The 20,794-nt window shown below is 36.5% G+C and overlaps 1 protein-coding gene across 1 annotated transcript in view; it reads left to right on the top strand.

Moving 5' to 3' along the window:
• Positions 1-20,794, top strand: part of COG5 (component of oligomeric golgi complex 5) — a 194,139-nt gene that overhangs the window by 41,170 nt on the left and 132,175 nt on the right. The gene's annotated exons all lie outside the window — the stretch shown is intronic.

The following is a 20,794-nucleotide window of genomic DNA, read 5'->3' as shown; positions in this document are numbered from 1 at the left end:
CTTCTAAAAAAAATCTTGTATGTTTCTCATTACTTTTGCTAGAGACATCAGAGATTATTTTGTAAGGATGTCTTGCATGATGTTCTTGACCTTCACTTTGCAGGGGGTGTCTTCATTTTCACTTTTTTGTTTTGTAACTTATTTCTGAATCTGTTCTATCAGTATAAACAATGCTCACAACACATAATGAGGAGTAAGAGAAGTGTAGCACAGTGTGTGTTTTAATTAGTACTAATGTTAAAATAAACCTTGGAAATAAATTCAGTATACAACCCAAAATAATATTTTTTAAAAATTGGTTTGCTGAAGCAAGTAATTTAAGACTATCTGAGTATAAAATGTTCTGCTGGTAGTTTTTCATCTCAAATAAGTGTGGGGTGTGGGGCTTTTTCTGTGGGTTTTTTTTTTTTTTCCTTGATTTTAAAGATTTTTTTTTTTTTTTTTTTTAAGTTTGATAACATACTAAGTGTTAAAGCATGGTTCTTATATAAGTAGCTGTATTAAGATGGCAGTTTTGGTCAAATTTTGATGGGGTCCTCTGTTTTTAAGTTGTTAATACAATTTAAAAATGCAGTTGTGTAACTTGGATGTCTGCTTTTCTTCTCTACTTTCTCAGCCAGCCAGCCATTCAATATATTATTTATCTTTAGGTAACAACACACTTTATTTATTTTTTAAAATGGCTACATATCTGTCTAGCGTGCTTCCTGTTTTGTACTCTTTTACATTCAGAAAATACCTGAATAAAGGTTGCAGAAACTTTGAACAAAGATTGGTTGGTACCAACTGGTACCAGTTGAGTAGCAACTGATGGAGCTCTTTGAGCTGTCTCTGTATCATCTGCCTCCCAAGAGCTTGAAACCAGTGATACCAGCATAGCTCTTAAGGGTGACTTGATAAAGAAGATTCCTGAAATGAAAGCATAAATACTAATATATTAAAGAGATTTACTTGCTACACTTTCAGTATGACTTAGTATAAGTAGGGAAGCCTGTCTAAATTTAAACTGATGAACCTCCATCTCTCTTTCTAATTCTTCAGTGTGTGCCTGAAGAAAGATGGAGATAATGGGTGAGCTGTACTGTTAGAAAGGAAAAGATATATACATGGAAGAAAATTGTAATGAGATTTTGGATATAGTGTGGGTATGTGGTTCAAACGCAGGCAAAGGGGTCATAAAAGACTTCCTATATTACAGGAGGCGGTAATGGCAAAAGTTTTTTCTGCAAAAAGTGTTTGAGAGGAATGGTAAGGAGCTGAGCTGTGAACATGTCAAGCTTAAGTTTTCTGGAGAGAAAATCAGGAGAAGAAGCAGTACCATATGGAGGCAATCAGGAGTAGGTGGATGGATAGACATGCTTACAAGCCATTGCTGTGCAGATGCTAGTTAAGATGGTGTGAACAGATGACATCATCCTCAAAGGGTAGATAGGGAAGAGTGGGCAAAAAGAGCCATGTGCAGACACCCAGCATTAGGCAGAAAAATGTGCTGTTCTTATACCTGTTTCTATATCAGTACAGAATGGAAGAGAAAGAATTTGACTGGTATTTTGGGTATTAGGGGAGTGAAAAGTGGGGTGGAAGGGTAGTGGGAGGGTAGAAGTAACAGGGAACAGCAGGAGTCAAACCAGGAGACAGGCGATGAAGGGTCTTAGGACTGAGAATGGCAACACAAGGGGAGAGGGAGACCCAGAATGTGACAGAGAATAGAGCTGTGAAGGATTGAGGCTGCTGGGTCTGATGTGGGGAGAAAATAAATGCAGAGAGGCAGGAGCTTGAAGCAGAGTGGAGCAGAAGGGAACAGAGGCATGTGCATGTAAAGAGGCGCTGGGTGCACATGGGTAGAGATAACTGCAATTGCTGTAGCATACACCCCTGTAGTACTTTTAAATTGAATTCAGGAGTCATAACTGTCTTTTAGAGCATGTGTTTCTGTGTTGCTGAGAGCAGGAATTCCACAAATTTGGAAGTTGTAGCATATTTCTTGGTCTTCTTCCATCTTTTATCTGTCTTACTTTCTACACACGAGTAATGTCCTAGCATCAACTGTTACTGCATTCAGAAATGGCGGTATGTCATTTGTAGATCTGGAGGTCTCAACTTTGCTTGTGAGTTGGTAAGATGACCCCAAATGCAGCTTCTTGCACTGTAGTTTTTTTAAAGAAGCTTACTTTGTTAAAAAGGCTCCTTAGGCTCACAAGGTCTAGCAGGGCCAAATGAAGTACTCAATTTTGATGTTTTCTATCGGAGTCCTTGATTTTGGAGCTTTAGCATTCTTTCAATGTGCTTTAGGGTTTAGCTTTACCTAAACCTATCATAGACTGTCTTAACATCCAGGTGTCATGGAATAGACACATTCATAAAGACCTTTATTGGCACAGTTGGGAAACTGTGTCCGCTTACTTCCTTTGTTCTCTGTGTTATTCTTTCTTCACTTTTTTCTATTATCTCCCCTGAATGCTTCAGCAGCGCTTTCTCTTTCTTTGGGCTGCACGTCTTGTTTCCTAGTTTGAATCTTGCTGCTCATTTAGTGGCTGTTTAGAATTTTACTGCATCTGGGTCTAAAAATGTCATCTGTTCTCATATTTGCAAGAGACTTGGGCTCTTAACTGGTACAAATTTTTCAGTGACACATAATCTCTTTAGAGCTTAAGTTGCTTTTGAAAATGAATATTGGTTGATTTTGGACATCTTGCCCTGGGATTGTTCTTCAGCATTATTTACATGGTGCACCTGTACGATTCCAGCTGGATAGATCCTTCTGTACCTTGCACTTACCTACACCGGGCAGTGTGATGCTCAATTCTAGCATAGCTCTTCTGGATAGTTTATTGTTTGTATCTGTTCTAGCAGCTTGTGATCCATATCTAAAATGTGTTTCTTACCTTGTTGCATCTTAGTGTCCTTAATAGTCTGTCGCAAAGAACTTTGTTAGAATGTTGTTGAAAATCCAGTAACTTTTATAGTATCAAGGAAGAATAAACAGTGGATAATAGCAGTTTGGGTTCAGGAGTTGTACTGATGTGCTCTCGTTATGCTGGATTTGTCAAGGTGTTCTGTTTTACCCAATACTGAAATTATGGCTTGCTGGCCTGGATCATGCTGCAGCACGCTTTTATGTTGAAAAGGTCTAAACCTGACTCCTGTCCAGTACACAAGTTCTAGTAGTAAAGGGTTTTATTATTGTTTAAGAGTGACAGATGACAAAAACTCTGCTAGAACTGGTACATAAGCACCATTCTGACTCTGATGATAATGCAGTCTTTCCTTTCTTTTGACACAAGTACTCTATTCTCATTTGTGTAATTTATCAAAAACAGTTCTAAGACTGTTATTCCTTTTCTGTAGCAGAGACTGATATCCACAAGATTAATTTTCCATTCAATGTCCTATCCTTAATGTTTATTTTCTTTTCTCCCCGATGATTGTTGATTGCCATACAGCTTTCTTTGTTTTGTTATTTTCATAATGACTTATTTAGGTTGGGTTTTGCAGGTTTTTTTGCATTTCTAACTTCCATTTTCCCCTTGCCAGAAAACATTCCTACACATGCAACTTTGTTGATCTTAGTTTCTCCATTTTAGAATTACCTCCATAGATTAAAACAAATTTGGATTTTCCAGCTTAATTATGTATAAATTCATTGTGCTTCCTCTTGTATTTGCAAAGATGTACACCTCTGGAAGCAACATAAAGACAAGTATTTTTACATAGATATAAAATATATTATATATAAGCCATATATATAATATATTGTAATATTATATATATTTTATGTAGTTTTATATTAATTTTCAAGATGTAGAGTTAATTTTGGCATAGCAGCTTGAGTACAGAAAAATAACCTACTTATGCTACAAAATAAGAATGCCTTAAAAGATTAATTTGGTTTTGTGTAATTGTTAGGCATAGGTTATTTGTTCAGTAGTATTCCATGTTAGTTCAACTATTGACCTTTTCAGCACTGGAAGTTCCTGTATTCATGAGGAAACGTGTAAGTTACAGAGTGCCCTTTAGCAATTAATACTGAAACTGTATCTTGTTTTAGTTTTGCACAGTGAGGTGATGCCAAAGAAGAATTACAGACCCAGTGCTGGTTATCACTCATATATAAAGAAGGCATCCTTTTCATAGCATAACACTAAATTTGGTTTACTGATGTAGCTAAATCATGGCCCTGGTGCATTATTGCACAATTATTTAAGCATTTTTGTAAAAAAGAAAAGGAGTATCAATTGTCCTCTAGTATAAACGTTCACAATGAATGGTGGTGTATCTTGTAGTAGTTATTGGCAAAATTTTAAATAGTCATTGTAAATTTCAAGATAAATTTTTCATTTTTATTTAACATTTTCAATATTGCTGTGAATTTAGTTTTTCTTTCATTAAAATTGTACTTTGAGTACTCTGAGAATTTGAGAGATTTCTACTTTTATAAAATAGTTCTAAGTTGGCAATTGCTACTGGATTTTAGTGAGGGTTTTCATTATTATGGAAAGGCTTTTGGAATTCTGACATCATGTCTTTTGTATTGCTTCAAGCATACAAAGAATAAAGCCGCCTGCTCGCATTGTTTAAGGTTGTGAAAATGTGCCTGAAAGAATGTTGATTCCGTAAGTTGGAAAGTAGTTTAGCAGGATAGCTGAGGAGTGCTGAAGCTGGAGTGCTGACACTATGTGGCTGTAGAATAAGGAAATATTGCCTCATGGTTTAAAGTCCCAGGTAGTTGCTTACCTTGCTTTCATCGAAATATTTTGTGTGTTGGAAGAAGTTTTTAGTGTTACTCCCTGCTGCCTGGGTTGCTGCGTTGCCTAGCATCTCCAAGTCCTAGCTTGTGACAGTGCTGTGCTAAGTGCATTGCAGAACGGCATCAATATAAACATTTCAGTAAGCTTTCTGCCTGGCTTATTACGGTGAATTGGATTCAGAGGTAGCTGAACTTAACATGCAGGGTTTAAACTTCAGGATCTGGTTCAGGATTCTCCATCAGATATCCTTGGTGCTGTGGAAGCTCTGCCTGGCAAAGTATGTGGGATGAGCAGCAGCAGGAGCAGTACTAGCTACCCTGTTACAATCCCCTGCTGCAGCAGTTTCATTACACACCTTCCTGCTGTAATAACCTGTAAGTGGAATTGCTGATTTAAAACAAAACAAGAAAACAAGAAGATTTTCTCTAGAGTTGTTTATTTGACAAAGATCGTGGATAGACTTTGTTTCTAGTCATTTTTAAAAATAGGAAGGCACTACGATTTTTTCTTAATTAAGACAAAGTGTTCACATGGTGTGCCTAGTAGCAAGCATTCTTCTAGCTGAAATTAAGAGACAAAAGTCTTATGATCTTAATTTCCCTCTGAGTAAAGAGTGAATACAACATGAATAGGTATCACAACATAAACTGTGTCCCTTTAATTTTGTTAAGATCACACACAGCGTAAGGGTTACCACCAGAATGAGTTTATACATTGCCGTCTCGCTCAGTTAGCCCCTTGGCTGATTTGGTTTGGAAGTGCTACAAAAAGCACACGGAAAGGATCCAGTAGTCTTACTACCTTTAGAATCAAAGTTCAGTGACCACACACAGTAACTCTGCATGTTTCCATATAACTGCAGTGACAGGAGCATACATTGCCTTTTTTAGACAACAAAGTAAAATCTGTGGACAGCAGTTAGATTCCCCCCAGTTGTGAATGACTGCTGCATGTGGTTAAAACCATCTTTCAGGGCCCTGTGTTCAGTTCAAATATAGGAAGTCATTCACATCAGTGTGATAGTGATGATATTCCTCACATTAAATTCTCAGAATCTGAAAAATGATATGCAGTACTATGTGTTTTCCTGTCTGATTTTTTTTTTTAATGATAAAGTACTCTGTCTTCCCCTCTTTGCCACCTTAGTTCTTGAGTTATTATTTTTACAAGGTTGTTCAGGGAAACTGATAGAAAATCTGTTTATGTAGTGCCATAAGAAGACATGTGAGAGAAGTTTGAAAGTAATAAGCTATAATGATAAATGCATAATAGTAAGGAAATTGAACTAAGCTAGTGTAATGTGTTGGCTTTACCATTTACTCTGCTAAAAAGAATATTCATTTGATTGATGTGCATGTTGATCTAAATTTAGATTTGTCTTGGTATCATCTTCAGTTTATTTTCTTTCTTCCTCTGTTGTTTGGGTGTAGTAGTTTCCATAATTTGTATCTGTAATATAGTTTAATTTTTTTTATTGATTGTTGAAAAATCTCTCTCACTTTCTTAAGAGGATAAATTAAATAGAAATATGATACCCTTGATATTTTCTGGGTTTTTTTTAAACATACATATTGTAGCTCTAGCGTCTAAAATAAATAGCTAAACTGTTTAAAATGCATGCATATGAAGAACTAATTTTTTCGATGAAGATTTCAAATATCAAGGATTTTTGTGCCTAAACTGTAGTTTCAGTTTTTTTCCATCTTCTAAAGTATTTTTAACCTCACTGCATAATAGTTGTATTTGAAATCTCTTATTGTAGTACTGAAGCAAACCAGAGCTTGTATGAAAAATGCTTTCATTTACTGTTTTTTGGGGGAAGGCTGAGAGCAATAGTGTCAGTGGTATGTCTGAGGAAGGGAATACTGTTTTGCTTCGTATATGGTTGATGCCTGCAAGTGGTTTTGCAGTCATTAGGCTTAAAGCCTAGGTTTTATTTTACTAATAAAATCTTGAGAAATTGAAAGTGGTTGGTGGAGACATTTTTGTTACACCAATGGATGATGAGCAGATACGTGTTTATGGAGACAAAACTTGTCAAATTCTACAGCAGCCTTCACTGATGATCTACTTAATAAATTAGAACGTATTGGTAGAATGAGTTGCAGTGATAGGAGCTATAAAGTGTAGTTCGAGTGGGAAAGAGGAAAATAATTATTTGCATTATTTCTGGTACCTTTCAAAGTAGAGAGGCTTCAATATTGCTAGGTAGGTGTCATGGTTTAACCCCAGCCAGCAACTAAGCACCATGCAGCCGCTCACTCACTCCCCCTCACCCGGTGGGATGGGGCAGAGAATCGGAAAAAAAATAAAACTTGTGGGTTGAGTTAAGAACAGTTTAATAGGACAGGAAGAAAATAGTAACAATAATAATAACAATAATAACACGACAATAATAATAACAAAATGACAATAATAATAATAAAAGAATTGGAATATACAAAACAAATTATGTACAATGCAGTTGTTCACCACTTGCTGGCTGATGCCCAGTTAGTTCCCAAGCAGCGATTGCCCCCCTCCCCGTCCTGGCCAACTCCCCCCAGTTTATATACTGGGCATGACATCACATGGTATGGAATATCCCTTTGGCCAGTTTGGGTCAACTGCCCTGGCTGTGTCCCCTCCCAACTCCTTGTGCCCCTTCAGCCTTCTTGCTGGCTGGGCATGAGAAGCTGAAAAATCCCTGGCTTAGTCTAAACACTACTCAGCAACAGCTGAAAACATCAGTGTGTTATCAACTTTCTTCTCATACTGAATCCAAACCATAACACTATACCAGCTACTAGAAAGAAAACTAACTCTATCCGAGATGAAACCAGGACAGTAGGCTAGCAACTCTGCAAATTGATACCTACAGTTAGGACCTCCTGGAGGAAATGTGGAAGACAGAATATAGCAACTGCTACAACTTATCAACAGGAAAACCATGTAAGTTATTACATACTGACTCTGCCTGTTACTGTGCTGTCTTACTAAAAGAGAAATTGCAGTTCTGATATAAGTAGAGGTCTTTTCCAGTCCTCATTCTTTCCACAGTAGATACGGTGCCCAGTGAAGAATGACTCCCTCTGAGAGACAGCTGAATATGGAGGAGAACATTATTTCTCTTATTAATCAAGCAAATTAGTTTTAATGTGAGGAAAGAATGGAATGAGGGGAGAGCCTGCCCTTTGAAAGTGGTTACTATTTTAAGCCTGCTGGTGGTTAGGTTGGAAATGTTTTTCTTTAAAGTTGTTTTATGTTGTAATACCTTTTCTGCTGTCTTGCTCTCAAAGGAGAAAGAAAAACTCAGTCAGCCCTTCCTGTTCCCCCCAGAGTAACTTTTTTTTCCTAGCAAATTTTTCTTATATTCTTCAGAAACTTATTTTGGTCATCAAAAAATTCTAGGCATCTACCTGTTTATTGGGTTCTTGATAATATCCTGTTTAACACTCCCACTCCGAAATCTTTAAGCCAGCGTTATCACAATAATCAATACATACTTTGGGCCAGGGTAGAATACTTCAACAAGAATTTTCCAGTGGTCTTTGAGGACATCTGCATGTAAGGACTATATGATTCTTTGGATTGTCAGTTAAACGCATACCTTGATGAATATTACAGGCTGTGATAATAGCAAGTACTTAATACAGTTTGTGAGAGTATAAAAGCCTCTTTCAGTAATCTTGAAGCCTGTAGGCAAAGCAGTGATTACAGTGTACTTTGGAGCAATAAAGGTTGATAGTATTCACAGAAATTTTAGTTCGTATTCAGTACTCTTAATCTAGAGCAAATTTATATGGACAGTTAGAGATAGTGTGGATTAATGCTTTAGCTAAGGATTTTAGCTGCTTGTGCAATGTCCATGACCACAATACCTGAGCATCCTATATCTGCTTCGTAGTTTCTCTTCACATCATTCTGTTTTGTAGAAAAACAGTTTGGCTACATGCTAGAAGCCTAGGGCAGATCTGGAAAGTCTGTCTCTATTTCATTAGTCTGTCCAGTCTCTATAATACAAGACCAATTTCTTTTTGAAAAATGCAGGGACTATATAAATTTCCACATTTATTCTCTTTGCAGGTCTTTAAGCACAGATTTTTTATGTCTAACTAGACTTGACAAAGAAAGTTAAGCCAAGGCAATGCTTTGGAGTAATAATGAGCAAATTGAGGTTTGAGTGGAAAAATAGTTCATGTATCTAAATCTTTCTCTCAGGACATTGTTTTGTTTTTTTTTTTTTTTTTCCTAAAGTAAAGTAATGTATTGGCGAAGTCAGAATATAAATTATTTCTTGCACTAACCTTACTTCTATCTAAATTGCTTTAAGTCCTCAACTGCATTGGAAGGGCGGGGAGCAAAACAAACCCCCAGAACATGCAAATAATTAATGAGATTTAAAAAAATATATCGACAAAACACTATAGAACTCTCTACTTCATCATCCAGCTTTTCAAAATTAAACAAAACCCCCACACATCTCTAAGGAAACAGGCCTTGCAGCATGCATAGAAGATTATTAAACACAAGACAGATATACAGAACCACGTTTGGAGAATATTTCACCTGGATTTTGACATCTAGAAGCCGTTGCTTCTAACATCAGATAGGAAGTTAAATTAAGTGTAAAGATATTTGCTAAACAAAACCTATAATCATATAGGACCTAACAGTTAAGCAAATCAATATTATGAATAGAACAAACTGGATATAGTGCTTTTATGTATGGTACTTTGGGTTGTGCCATACTGGAAAAACTTTTCATTTTTATATTAGGTGCCTTGTATTTTGGTGCATTTCCCCTTCTCTTACCCTTCCCAATATAACCTGTATCTTGCGTGCATGTGTGATGTGGCAGAAGGGAGAAGAAAAGATACGTCTACTTAGGATGAGCCAGGCATGGAGTTGGTAGGATGAATTTGTGGTGAGAGCTAAAGGAGTCGGATGCAAGGACAGGGAAATGTGAGAATTGCTACAAGGATGACTGAGCTGCTATTCAAAATTATTTATATAGGCTTTCCTTGTTTTCTTAATGAACTTTTGCTATAAGTGGAGAGAGAATGTTGAGTTTCATGGTTGCTGTTGTAGGAAACTGCTAAGAGCTTGACTTGTAAACCTTGCCTTAAATTTTTGGGTTTTAAAAAAAAAATTGTCAGCAATATCAATACTTATTCACTTTGCTACCACAGTGTAATTCCTGTAGGTACAACGGCCATGTATGGCAATTTGCTGGATAGCATCCTGTGATCAGCTGGGCACAAAATTGACTTGAGTAGATTTGCACATCCACAAGACAAAGAAATGAGAATGAAAATGGGATTGTTCCCAAAAATTCCATAGGCCAGCAGCTGCAGAGAGAACTGTGGGCTGTAGAGAGTCCACATAAAATTGTTAATCTGTAATTTTAAATCTTTGTTTAAATCTGTGATTATGATGCAAAGTTTATTTTCTCTTTCTGTGCTTGCCTGAAAGCGTCTGTATTTTCAAAGTATGTTTTAAGATCGCTGAGAGCTGCTAGTCGTACATGCTGAAGAAATGAATTCACCAAATAACTAATCTTTTTAATTTTTTAGATTCTTTTTAGAAACACATCCAGCTGATATAATTTAATATTCTGTTCTTGTGCAGAGTCTTGGCTAATGCATCTGTTGAATGAATAAATAAATGGAAAGAAATGCAGTTTTAATTCTGGCAAAAACTATTTTTATTGCTTGCTTGTAAAATTGGCAGCAATATTCTACTCTGGGATAGCATTATTGGTTACTGACACAGTGGAATAATAGTAGCAGTTAGAATTAGCTGTGAATTTAGCTGAATTTTATAGTTTGGACTTTTATTTATTATTTTTAAGTAATTCTAGCACCTGCAAAATAATGCAAGATGCTGGTTTCTCTTTTGACAAATATTAGACATTCACAGATTAATGTATAGCTTCTAATCTCCATTGATTACTATTATCTAGCAAGTGCTTGCTAGATATCAAAGGAGTCTGACACTGTGAACAGGTCACAGATTGGGCCAACCTGTTCTTTGACTGAGGCTCAAGAGAGCAGCCAGGCAGCTACTGTTTTACGCTCCGGACAGAAAAATACATTTCTTTGTCTGCCTCTCAGCTTTTGACTTCCTACTGAGTTAGTAATTTATTTGTTTGTTTTGGTATTTGAATGATATTTGAACTTTTAATGAGGACATTCTGTTATGCTGCTTCTGGGAGGACAAAATAGTATCCAAAGAGTTTTAATTTCAGTACCCAACTCTTTGCTGTTCAATTTTGCGGATAAATACAGGGATGCTCAAAATGCCTGCTGTGTCCACCTCTCAAGGCCTTCTCAGCACTGTTCCAGATCCTCTACCGAACCTGGGGATTCGGAGTGCTGAATCAGCTGGAACAAGGCACGCTGGGTTGCTTTTGGAGAAATCTGTGGTTGCTCGACTCAATTAAAACTCTGCTGTCATCACTGCTACTGACAAGCAGTGCTCACTGTGAGTCTGTCTTGTTCAGCTGAACAGTGTGTACAAAGTAGTTATTCTATAACTCCTTTAACTATGATACATATACCATAGTTATATTTTGTATGAATACGTATAGGTATACATATGTGTATATGTATATAAAAAAGTATATCATGGTTATAAAATTGACTTTTAATTCTCTAGAAGTTGTGTGAATTACACTCTTTCTGGCAACAGAAACAGTATAATTGTTTCTGTAGAAACAGTTGTTACTTAATCAGTTGGTCTTATGCCTTTCTAGCAACCGTAGACTGAGAAATTGATGTCTAACATTACCTCTCTTGGTCTTTGTGATTAAAGCTTTCTAATGTCTTTGCAGGCTGGAATGGAAGTGCAGTATCACAACAGTGAATTGTCTTACTTTAGTTGCGTTATTACAACTCTTAAGTGCCCACTTAACAGGAATTAGCATATGTCCTTCAGATTTTTTTTATCAGAGTTGACATTACAAGTAATAACAACCAGTAAACTGTTTGTTTCATGCTTCTAATTGCTTCAGAGAAATCTTGATCCTGGTCTTCCAACATCTAAGAATGAATGAATAAATCTTTTTCTGTCCTCACGAAAATCCTTTTCTGGTGACATATGTATGTTTAACACTCCAGTATAATTTCCTTAAGGGGAATCTCATGGTAAGTTTAGGGAAAGAAAAAGCGAGCTCAAAAAAGAAGCTAGGTATGCTACTGTCAAACAAATATTAACAAAGAAAAGACTATTCCATTCAAGAAATTAAAAAGTCTGCAAGTAATTATGCTTGCAGTATTTTGGAATAGATTCTGATCATTTTGGATTCTTCAACAGGTTTCAGGAATTGTAGTATTTTTGTTGCTGAGTGCTTCTTAAATTGGTGAACCTAAATGTAGAATGTTTCTTTAAGGACCTTATGACCAAATGCAGTCTCTGCAGAGGTGTGGCATGTGGGAGGAAGATAGTAGAGCAGCTTTGAGGTGAACAAAGGCCCTGTCTGAACTGGAAGGAAGGGCTATACACCCATCAGTGCATCGGAAAGACATGGGAAAACGGGTTGTGCTAGCTAGCGCTAGAGGAAGGCAAAAAGCAGAAGGAAGCCCTTAATCCTTCTGGCTAGTGTGCATGAGGTGGACAACACGGGAGCTATGTCAGTGCTCTGCTCATTTTTGTTTTCCCAGTTCTTGCTGGTTGATGAGTTTGTACCATTACTCACCTTAATGTAATGAACCAGAGAAGAGAACCAAAACCCACTTCCCTGCTACAGTTTATTAAAAACGTCCAATAATGCATTCTCCAAAGTTGAATCCTACTTCCGAAAAGGTACTAAGAAAGAATGCTGAATTTGAGATAATGCACTCTCAGCCCAGAGGCTTTCCAAAATGAGTTTTCCACCAAGGATGGGCCTGCTGCAATGGCAATGGAAAAATCAGTTCAAGCCGTGGTTTGAATGGACATTTTGACACTGGTCTAATTTATTTTCACAATGGAGTTAATTTTTTTTTCCCCCTCTCCCCCTTCCAATTAACAAAGTTTTTCTTTTGGCATTTCTTCTACTTAAATGTATCAGAAGGATCATTATCTGTGTGGGGGTTGGGAAGGAGGAAAGTCAGACAGAGGTCTATTTACAGTACTAGAATCAATCTCTGCTGAAATTTAGATTTTTGTACAAATGAAGGAATAGTATTCCTGTCTTCTCTTACAGTTTTAATCTGAAACTTTCATTTCAAATACAGGGGGGCTATCATGATTTGGGATTTTCCTTTGTGTAACCAAACCAGCTCTTAAAGTTTAAAAAAGTTATACATCTATAGTTGAAGGTGTAAGAAAGTTCTTCTCTTCACTGCTCCCACTTTGGAAGCGGGAGTCCCCAGTTAAGTTGGTTATACTCATGGGTAGAAATAAGTCAAAGGAAAAAAACCTGGGGAAAAATTAATTAATCACCTGGAAATGGACGAAGCATTGGAGAAAATCCCAAAGCAGTATTAGTTAAGAGACAAAGAACGATCCTTCTCTTATAACACTGTTCACAGGACTTGGGTTTTAACTTTGGTTTAAATGTAAACTTGTTACTTGGACAAGTTACTCTGTGTTCAACTTCTTCCCTTTATGAAAATGCTTAAAACAGTAGCCAAAAATGCTGTGAGATCCAAAGACGGGAACTGTAGGCAAGTGCTATCTACTAAAAGTTATTAAAAAAAGTACAGTATCATTTTTGAGCAATTTTACAAACTGCAACCTTGGGTGATGAATGAAAAGCAGTAGGGAAAATGATTTCACTTTCAAGCTTCATGCATCAATATGCTTTTTTAAATATCATGAGAAAGCACTGTAGCAATTGCATCTGCATGTGGTGCTTTCCTTAACTGTTTAAAAGATGAGCATGATTGACTGTGTAAATATTGATAGCTTTAAAGACCTGAGGAAAAATTACTGTGAAAAACAGAATTTGGGTAGACTCGAATACTACGATTTCAAGACAAGATTTTTAATGGAATGTCCTATAAGTAGTCTTAAGTAATTCTCCCTTAATAATAATAAAATATACAAGTCTCCAAGGTACTCCATCACCTTTGTGGAGAAAATGGCAGCCAGGAAGAAATTTCCACTACTCAAAGGATGTTTTACAATTACAATGGTTTGAAAAAATTAACAGTGCATGAAACTCACATAAAATTTCTCTTTCATTATTTATTAAATATTAACTTGTTTGCATTGTAGACTGTCCTTCATCATTGCCTACAGAGGGTACTTTATTCATACTTGATGAAGGAAACCTCTGAGAGTAAACCATTCTGTGTAGTTGTGCATTGGTTTTAAATTATCTGAAAAATTTCTATTTTCTCTGGTTCTTTTTAGGCTTTCATTACTTGAACTCATGTTAAAATAAGCATGAGTGAAGAAATGGTGTTGAAGTCACGCTCTCCTTTCTGTTTGTAATCTAGATAAGATCTTTGATACATTAAAAAATGTGAATTGTTGCACTAGTACGCATAATTATTAGAATGAATTCACTGCTGTCTGCCTTAAACTGATGCTTATTACCAAAAAAATTGCTTTTGTAGTTAAGTATGGTAATATAAGAGGCAAAATGATAATTCTGCCATTGTGAATATAATAAATACTGCTGCTATCTGTATTACCAAAGCAAACATATCTATATCTGGTGAAATGTAAAGCACAATGTTGGCTTTCTAGTAAAATACTAACTATTACAGATAGTTCTCTTACTGGTGAGTATAAAACCTGTGAATAAATCAGATCTATGGATGGTAGGGTTTTCTTTATATATATTTAAAGTTTCTATCATACTGTTATGCCACATTTCCATTCCAGTTACAATAGTTATGCATTGAGTTATGCGTAGAGTGATCCGGTTCTCAGGCTGTACATATCAGGCTGGATTTTGAACCAATTACAGCATTTTTAGGTCTGGAGAAGTTTATTTTTAGTCTCGAAGGGAGTTCAATAGGCAAAGATGTCTTACAGTTTCTACTTCATGTTTATTACGACTATATTTCTACTTGGACAAATCCTTTTTCCCTTCATTCATGGACAGATTTAAATAAATTGGCAGCTTGTGTAGATACAGGCAGAGCACAAAGAAAAGGCAATTCTGCCTTGGAACGTTACGCTGCAGCTCTTTCACCTGCCTCTGAATTGCAGTGAATGACACTTTTTTCTTCTTTTTGATCTGAAGCTTTATTTATAAATTAATAGTCTACTGTGCTATAGCAGCACAGAAATCAGGGTTATAAGGTTGATGCAGAAAGAGGATAGATGGAAAAATGAACTGGTATGCATACCCGTAGAAGGAAAATAGTCATGCTGCTCAGTTTCCCTGGATAAATGATCCCACTTGAGAAGGCATGAGTGCAGTGATCCCATTCCTAGGGAAGTTCTTCTCTGAATTCTTGCTCAGGAAATAACAAGTCATTGAACTCCTGAAGTTTCCGGGCTTGAACTTCTGTTTCTAGCCTCAGTTTCAGGTTTGAAAGTCTGAGCTGTGAAAGTTTTGGCTCATCAGATTCACAAATTCCAAAGTGTTACTTATTTAAAGCAGGTTGAGGTAGTTGCACCATGTATTATGTAATCTTGTACTCAGAAAGATTCCCCTCCCAAGGTAGTCAAAAGAAAAAAAGTTGTTTTATATCGCTGTGTTCTGATACATAACAGGTGACCTACTTTTGTACTTTCTACATGGGAACACAGAGAACAACACTATATTTATGTACTTCGAGATCTTTCTACGCATTTCTCTGTCCTTTCTCTATTTTTTTCTTCCCTTTTTTTGTGTTCTGTGCCCAGAAATGAGAGGGTCAATGAAATAAAAAAACTTAAAAATTTTATGATTTGACCAGTGTACAAAACATGCATAAATTTCTATACAATGTAATCCTAAATGTTCATTTTCACTTTTCTTTGAAAAAGAAGAAGGATTTTTTTACATCTGTGTCTTACATATGCCTCTGTATTTGTCTGAATTTTAGGTTTTGGTATGTGTCTCATAATTTTTTTTTTTAAATTCCGTTTTAAGAAACTGTTGGGTTTTTTAAATTTAGTTTTTAGTTTTTTTCTTGGCAAGGGAGGAACTTGACTTTTGCATAATTGACTGTGAAAAGTGTGTTATTAAAATTGATACATACAAAATGCTGTTAAATGTATAGTTTAAATTTACCTTTTCTACTTTATAATAAAACATATTATTGTAACAAAGTCAGCAGAAAATTTTCAGGCAGTAATGTTTTTTGGATTCATGGCATCTGTTCAGTTGGTGCTTATGAAGCACTTTGAGATACTCGGATGAATGAGGCTATATTAGTGTATGTGTTAGATGGCACCGTTCGAAGGAGCAGCATGTCTAAATAAAAGCATCTTGGACTTTTATAAATTTAGTTGTATACAAACCTTCCTGAGTAAAATAGCCTATGAAAGGCAAAACATAAGCATTAAATTCCTTGGATGTCTTTTATTGGGGAAGCAAGATTGATAAAGGCACAATATGTTTCAAGCTTTATTTCACAGTTCTGCCAGCACGAATCCAATCTGAGCTAGAGCACAGCTGCTATTCCTGCCAGTCCCCCTCTCTCTCCTGATGGAGCTTGATCAGCTTTCTTTGTTTTTCTCTTAAAACAAATACTGTTTTATGATTATCACTAACGAATTAGCGATGTCCTGTTCAGGGGCTTTTCTTTACGGAGTGCTTCCCCCCAGCATTAAAATATTCTTTACCGACACAGTATAGGGTAAGGTAATGAGGAAAAATAGATGTGAAGTTGAAGATGGATTGTGATGGATAGAAATACATAGAGAAAACTAGATGTTCTTACAACAATTGTGCTATTCTTTTTATCCCTGTAACACAGTTACTCCTCCTCCGCCCCCCACACAACAGATTTGTAATGAAAGAATAGAATCTTGTGCAGGCTGCAACTCCCAGAGGTAAAACCCACAGTACTAGACTTCCATCTGTATAGCCTATTTTACTTCAGAGAGATTTCATTTAGTTTTCCTTGGTTAAATTAGTCTGAAATACTGTCTTTTCAAGTTCATTAAAATTACTCTATAATGGGTGTGTTTGTAATTTTTCAAGTTTTATATTCAGTTTCTTGGTGGTAGTGCTTGCTATTTACCTGATGTTTTCTTATCCTTTCTGCTATGTCCTGATGTTTGTTATGCTCTCGTGCCTTTCCACTCACCTTCATGGCCAGAAGTGTTATTCCTGATCTGTTTTCCACAGAAGTGTCTCTCCTCTCCTTCCCCCATAATAAAATACTGGAGTGAAAAAAAAGTCACCTGTGTTAGTTACATGTAATTGGAGTGGGGAAGGGAATCCTCTTTGGTTGAATAATACATTTTTATAGAATTTAAGAAGACTTTTTCATCAGAATACTTATCTGTAATGTTCACATTTACCAAACGTAGCCCTTACTGATTAGTAAAGGCTTTTATCTGCTTGGAAAAACCTGAATTTGAAATAAAGCTATACATTTAAAAAAAAAAAAGGGAGAGTGGTGTGTGTGGTGATGGGGTTTGTTTTTACTCTTCAATCAGCATGCTAAAATGTACTGAATCAATATTTTTGAATCAATATACACGTATTCAATAGTTTCTTAGGAGCAGTTAGACCTACGCGGGTGGCCTAATGCTGATGAGATCTGTGTATGTGGACCATTTAATAACCTGCACACCTACAGGGGCAAGTAAAGCTACAGTGCAGAGTGTAAGACTGGGCACAGTCTGGTGAGAACTTTGCTCGCCTGCCGCAGAGTGAGCACAGCACCGTCGCTCCACAGACTGGGAGCGCTCCAGGGGTCAATGACTTCTGCTCTTCACTGGCTTGTAGGACAGTATAGTATTATCCCTCTCCTTTGCTGAGTAATAAATCCCTCTTCCCCCTAAACACGAGCAAGTAGCTGAATTAGATACATAAATTACTATGAATATAGGATCCACCTAAGCTACTTTTGTGAAGGGCAGTGATTGAACACTTGAAAAAGGCTGATAATAAGTGTTATCTGAATAATCTGGATTTGTCTAATTGCCATTTAAAAGCTCCTTTTCCCACACAGAGTTTACCCTTACTGAAGGTATTTGTTTCAATACCAGGTAATCTGCCACTTTGTCTTCCTAAGTTTGTTACTTTGCTCAACCCCATTCTTTAAAGAGTTTGCACTTCAGCTTTGAAATTTTTGAGCAGTTATCTTATTTATATGTTGTTTGCCACGTGTTAATTATTTATTGAGTGGAAACTTGATGCCAGTATGAACCAAAACTTTATAGAGTTCTGTATTTTATTGCTTTAATCATAGAATCATAGAATCATTTAGGTTAGAAAAGATCTTTAGGCTTCATACACACAGTGGATTAAAGATGAGCTTCCATGTCTGATTAATTGATATAAATTATTCTCCTGTGATTCTTTTCTTCTTGCATCTCTGCCACCACAGGTACTTGTTTCTTGCGTAGGTGCTGATGCGTGTGTGTCTGGAGGAGCAAGGCACTGATGCAAGGGGCTGATCTGGCTGAAAGCTAATGGGGTCATTTTCAGCAGAATGCTTGTGTGGGTGCAGAGCTGGGGAGCAAACAACATGGCTGGGAGGTGTGAAAGGGAAGGAGCCACAGCAGCTGGAATTTAGATTGGTAGCATAAACTGATGTGGAACTGAACCACAAGGGACTTGGGTATGGTACCAGATCTCAGCATCTTCTCATTCTTAAAACCTATAGTATGGTGAGATTATATACAAGTAAGTGTCCGAATCATTACTGTTCCCCTGGAGGCCTCTGAACACTCAGTAAATTCCAGGGGAATGGGAGAAAGCTGACCTTATGGCACAACTCAGAAAGGGTAAATGGAATGACTCATAACCTGGGTCACTTTAGCATTTGCCTTTGGCAGAATAATTTTTGGCTAATGATATGGGACATAACAAGTAAAAGAGACAATCATAATTCTAATCAGTACTCCTGAAAATAATTTTTGCTTTATCTTTATTGTGATAACATTCTTTTGACATTGCACATAGGTATGGGGTGATCTGCATGCTGTGGATTGAGATTGCTGTGGTGTATGTTATGGTTTTAAATACTTTTTTCTAAATGTAGATGAGAAAATTGTCATGAATTTTGCATAGACTCTGAGACAAGCATTGAACACAGCCATTTTGCTAACAAAGCTCGCAGGATCCTTTTGGGATCCTTTGTCACCCTTTGTCACTTAATTTCTGCAACTACAAATGGAAAGAGTTTAGTAAAAGGTAATAAACTAATTTGATTTTTAAAATAAGATTACAAGTCTGATAAAGTTAAAATGTGTTAATGCTATTGTATTCTGTAGGCCTTTTAATACATTTTAAGAAAGAAAATCAAGTAAAAGATAGAAAGAAAAAAAAATGCTGAGCAATGGGAGTGATAGAGTCAATAGCAGAGCAGCTTTTCCATGAAAAAGAATGGTTTCATCTTCATTGTCTTCTTTTCTAGAGTTTATTCCATCCCAAGATCTGCAGACTCCTTAAACCTTCCACCCATTTTCATCTTTGAGCTGGAAGTCTTTTGTGTACATAGTATATTGAAGAAATTTTAGTATAACTTTTTTTTTCTTAACACCTCTAATTTTTATTGTAATTTTCCTTGTCACATATTTTTGAAAATCTTACATAATTCTTCATTAGCTTTTTTTGCAGCACAAAATATCCCATGTCTGTCAGAAGCTGACTTACAATTCCATTCTTCATCCATCCACCCAAGCATCTCTTGTTACTTTTTGAATTTATAATTATGTCTTAATTTCATAAAACAGTAGAAGTATAGTACATCTAATATAAGTATTAATGTTGTTTTAAAACATTACGGGATGGGAGAAGAATGAAAAAGAGTGGCAGTTTGGATAGTTGCTGGGTTGGGATATAAGGGAATCATGGAGATGAGCCCTGCTGTGAGCAGAAGCAGCGAATTAGCGTGAAGCATCAGACAATTCTCTGTGGTTTTGTTCCTTGATCAATATGCAAATGCCTCTTGGTCATATCAATCTCTTCTGCTTATTTAATGTGCTTTCATTTTATGAGACCTGTACAATCATTAATTGGAGTACTTTGAATTGGGTTTGAATTATTTTCACTTGCTGTGACATTGGTTTTAACATACTGGGTTCATTTACTGGGTATCTGTAGCTTCCATTAAGATATAAATAGCTCATCTACAAAAGCAGGTAACTGTCTGTAGCCAAGTGTCTCAGGTTAAATGATCTGACCTACTTGAGCAAGTTGCACAGACCCAGTATCTCTATTTCAAAATGTCAGGTACTGTCCAGTAGTTTGTTTCTGTTATTTTTCATTTTTTTTAATTTTTACTCTGAAAACTGGGGAAATACTAATTCACAGCAGAACAATTTGATTGCCGTGTGAACAGTGCTGAAGATCAGTTTGCTTAGAATAGACTTCTGCTGAGCAGCAGCCCATGCACTGCTGTGTGACAGGATCATTCTTAATTCTCAGCTTGCTGTCTGCCTGGCAGTGCGTGCTTGAGGGGCTAGCTGGAAATCAAAATAGATGCCTTTTACGGAGCCCTGTCGGTGCATACTCCAACTTGTGCTCTTTCAGTGCTGTGGTGCCTGGGTAGCTTAGGTTCAATCTACACTAGAAAAGTTTTGCTGGTATGGCTCTTCCAGATGATTCTTTCAGCATACGTGTAGTGGTACAAATGCATTTTTGCCAATGCAGCCTATGTTAGCTCATGAATGAAATGGGATAAATTATACCAACAGAAGCCCTTTTGTACACTTAGTCTTTTTGCTGGTATAAAAATACTGTGGACCTTTCACTTCATCGCCCTGATGCTGCACTAGGAAAAGTTTGTAATCTAGAGCTGGATTTAATATAACTCTTTTAGTAAAGAATAGAACATAGAATCAACTGTGTTACACTTAGTAAGCAAAGCTAGTGAAAAATACTGTATGAGTCATAATGAATACTGTGAGTCTTTTTTTTCTGTCCTCCTTTTTTGTCCTCAAAACAATTTGATGGTGCTGGTTTAACAGATGGGCAGAAAACCTATCAGTGTGTGTTGGAAAACTGTTTCCAGATG

The sequence above is a fragment of the Aquila chrysaetos genome, chromosome 5 (assembly GCF_900496995.4).
Source record: "Aquila chrysaetos chrysaetos chromosome 5, bAquChr1.4, whole genome shotgun sequence".
NCBI lineage: Eukaryota > Metazoa > Chordata > Aves > Accipitriformes > Accipitridae > Aquila > Aquila chrysaetos.
Note: the sequence above shows the minus strand (reverse complement) of the source record. Positions and strands in the feature narration are given on the sequence as shown.